Source organism: Centroberyx affinis, unplaced genomic scaffold, assembly GCF_046629955.1.
Source record: "Centroberyx affinis isolate AG114_WGS23_722 - 3 ecotype Tasmania unplaced genomic scaffold, CSIRO-AGI_Caff_v1 ptg005940l_1, whole genome shotgun sequence".
In the NCBI taxonomy this organism is placed as follows: Eukaryota; Metazoa; Chordata; class Actinopteri; order Beryciformes; family Berycidae; genus Centroberyx; species Centroberyx affinis.
The window spans coordinates 13,080-17,142 of record NW_027283018.1 but is presented as its reverse complement, the minus strand read 5'-3'; the positions used below and the strand labels follow the sequence as shown (position 1 = coordinate 17,142).

The 4,063-nt window shown below is 47.5% G+C and overlaps 1 pseudogene; it reads right to left on the bottom strand.

Moving 5' to 3' along the window:
- Positions 1-1,216: 1,216 nt before the first annotated feature.
- Positions 1,217-2,950, bottom strand: LOC139667989 (uncharacterized; annotated as a pseudogene).
- Positions 2,951-4,063: the final 1,113 nt, after the last annotated feature.

The following is a 4,063-nucleotide window of genomic DNA, read 5'->3' as shown; positions in this document are numbered from 1 at the left end:
TGTCAGACGGCCGATACTTCCGGTATCGAATTCTCACGAGAACAGTCTTCTTCTTATTCTTATTCTTCTAGTTTTACGGCGGTTGGCATCCAGCTTATTGGTGCATTACCGCCACCTACTGCTCGGGCGTCTGGATCAGACAATAGACTTGCACTCTAAATCCCTTCAAAACACACACACACACACCCCCTACATTTTTCCTACTATAAAATCCCTATCCGTTTTCACTGCAGCATTTTAGAAAATAATTAAAATGGTCCCTGCATGGCTGGAAATGACTTTTTTACTGAAATTTGACCTTTCATAAAATAAGAGAGCACTTTATTAAATTCAGAATAAAATACTTAATTTAAATAAATAGTTCACAAATCCAATGGATTTCATTTATTTACATTATAACTTTATTTGTGTAGGAGCCATATATGTAAGTTTCTTGCATATTCATGTGCTTGGTTTGTGTGTGCACACTGCATTGGCACCTGGGTGGTGGGAGTGTCACTGTGGGTGTGTACTCGGTGGTTACAGGTAATTGCACTCACCTGTTCACCTGGGCTGTTTTTTGGGCATGGGGTAGGGTGAGCATCGGGAGTGAAATTTTCTGTTGACCGCATTATGGCACTGGATTGCGTATTTTGAGTTTTACCTGTGTCTTGGCCTCTTTCTTCTTTGCACTGGCGCATGTAAGCAGCTGTTAGGTGGAATCGGTTGTGCAGCGTTGTGATATGGAAATAGAGAGTGGTAAACAGAACCTCAGAAGTGGACGTGAATCTTTTGGTGTGCGCGTCATCAGTTTTCTCCCGTGCTTAGCCTCCCGCGGCTTATTGTTTTTTATTGGTGGTCACCAGTCAGCCGCAACAATTTGTATAGCACTTTTCTAAAAGCAATGTTTACAAAGTGCTTTACATACAATAAAAACCCAAAGAGACAACGATGCAGAAGTACCGCAATCAAATAAATAAAACAGTTGAATAATAAAATAAAAAAAAATTTAAAAAATAGGAATAAAAGCTAATACAGGAGATAAATGGATACAACTAGAAAACGAACAACTAAAAACAGATGCAAACATAAAAGTGTATGCCGAGCCACATGAAAGCCCAGACAAAACAAATTGTCCTTACAATTACAACTAACGTTCTTTAATACACCTTGTGGTGCAACCTGGACACATCGTCAGTGATGAACCCGGGGTCATCAGGTGTTTCGGGTCTTAACATCAGACACCCTCACCCGGGTGACCCAGCCGGGGGTGATCAAGCCCCGACTTGTGTCCAGGTAGCGCATTACGCCACACGTCACCCCTCTTCAACCAGAGCCAACGGGAAGCCTTTTCAGCAGCTTCCAAGATGTTCCTGATGGCTCTTCTTCTTTGTAGCCCACAAATCCCCAAGAGTCCCAGGACCCGGTGTAGAGACTGGCCTGCGAAGCCCCTGCAGCCCACTTCAGCTGGCTCACAGCGGGCTTTCCACCCATTCCTCCGACACTCAGCTACCAGATCTGCATACTTGGCTCTCTGCCTTTCTTGCGCCTCCTCCAGCCGATCTTCCCAGGGAAGAGTTAGCTCTAGCAAAACCACTTGCTTAGTTCCCACGGACATCAGGACCATGTCTGGCCTGAGTGTGGTAGCTACGATGGTGTCCGGGAACCTCAGTTGTCTCCCTAGGTCAACCAGGAACTGCCGGTCTCTTGCTGTAGCGAGCAGACCACCCTGGGCCTTTGGCTGGGGCTGAGGCTTCTCCCCTGCTCGAACAAAGGTGATGGTGCACTTTGTTGGGTGTTGCTGCTTGCTGTTGCTGATGCCAGTGCAGATGGTGTCTGCTACTGCCCGCAGAACTTGGTCATGGCGCCAACGATACCGCCCCTCTCCCAAGGCCTTTGGACAGCAGCTGAGGATGTGCTCCAAGGATCCCCTTTTCTGGTAGAGTTGGCAAGCAGGGGAGTCCGCCAGGCCCCAGCTGAACAGGTTGGAAGGGCTCGGGAGGACATCATACACTGACTGGACCAAGAACTTGAATCTGTGTGGTTCCGCGTTCCAGAGTTCTGCCCAGGTGATCTTTCGGCCGGTTGTATGCTCCCACTTGGTCCAGGCCACTTGCTTGCACATGCCCACCATTCTGCTGTAGCGAGCTTCCTCCACCTCTGTGCGTACCTCCTCCTGGATTAGCTTTCGCCTCTCCTTTCCTCGGGCTTTACCGTAGCAAGGTCTTGAATTGCTCCTGAGCCCGGCCCGACCAGTTGCCACAGTGCCCATCAGGATGCTGTGCCACAACCTTGCCTCAGCCCGTTCAACTGCCTCCTGCGCGTGCCACTTCCTTCCTGTTCTGACCTCGATGCCCGCTGAGGAGACCTTGGTGTCAGTGGAATCTCGAACTCCTTGAACTCCTCTGCCAGACTGCTGAAAGGAAGCTGCAGCTTGGTGTTATGCCCGTAAAAGGGCGATGCTGCTTAGACTCTGTGGCAGGCCCAGCCGCCTACGCAGGAAGTGGCTGATCTTCCTTTCACATTCCACTGAGAGAGGTTACTCTGCTGAGAGCTACACAGGCCATACCGTGTACAAATATGTTCTTTAGTGAAACCACAGCAGATGAGGTTGTCATGCCTTGAAATTTGTGCATTGTACAGCCAAATGCAAGTGTAGCAGGTGGTACCTATGGCTTGCCGTATCCACCTGTCTTGATTGCTGATAGGGAGCTGGATATATAGCAGGGTAGGTGTGTCTTTTGTCTTGTTGCTCTCTTCCAGGTTGGAGGACTGAGAGGAGTTTGTCTCGTCCTCGAGGATGAGTGTTTGTCCGATGGGGTAAGGGATTGAAAATGTTTTTGGTCTATAAGTAAATTGAAGTGGACTATTGTGTTTTTGACTGTAATTCTCTGTGCATTTCAGTGCGATATTGCAGCATGTTAGTGTGCTTTCAGCTGGTCGGAAGTAGACCTGGTGTGGGAGAGTCCATGCCGACGCAGCAGGTATTCATAGTAGCCGATTGTTTGTTGTGTTTTTATATATTTTTAGTCTGATAAATAAATAAAGTAATTGTTTTTAATCTAGGTACGGAAGAATGTGAATGCTTAATGTATTAACTGTGAAATGATTGTTTGTGTGTTGCAGTGATTGCAGGAGGGTCATATCACTGCTCTTGCTGACCGTGATTTGTTTGTTTTGCTGTATTGCGTTTTTCTTTATTAGTCCGCCCGGGTCTTGCAGGACTCTAGGACGAAAAGAATTGGGAGGTCGTCCTGTAAGGGCGGACTAAGACATTGTTTATGTTTGTTTGTTGTTTGTTCAGGTCCACACTTCTCAGCTCCCCGAAAGACGCGGGTAGCTTGTACCCTGTTAGCCCGAGAACTTCTAGGAGTGTCTCACCTGTTTGCTTATATACTTGCACGTGTGAAGTGGAGTGTCTACAAAACCTAGTGTGAAACGTTGTAGTGCCCTGTGTCCTGGAGTGTGGACCTTATCACTAGTAGAGAATAAACTTTCCCGGTTAACTAGTATACAAAGAATACGAGCGAGGCTCGGGGGCGCGGGAAGTGTGGTTATTGTCTTGTACTGTCCCTTGTTTTGTAATAAACCCTGGCATTTGCATTTTCTATTTAACACCGGTTTCTGTCATAGTTATTTGGAGTGGGCACCACCACACCTTGCCTCCTGAGAATATCCTATGCAGAGAGGCATCAGCGGGTGTAACATTTTGGCGTTGTCGGCAGGACGTGCCCAAAAGAAAAAAATATTGTATATATTTTCCTTTTCTGTGCCAGGGTATATTGCATCTGGGATTTATAAAAAAAATAAAGTGTTTTCAGTTTTCTTTGGTTTATGTCAGCAAGAGCAGTGGTGGACCACTACAGCAGTGTGGAGCCAGTGCCAGCCCGATAACTTCTCCCGCGGCCTGAGTCAGTGGGGGGCCATGGAGGACACGGAACAGCAAGCGATGGCACGGCGTATACGTGAGCTGGAGAACGAACTACGTAGCCTGAGAGGTGCATCAGCAGAGACCGATGGGACTTGGATGGGAGCTATGGGGGATGAACCAGAAACGATTGTGAGAAACAACTCAGTAGTTTAT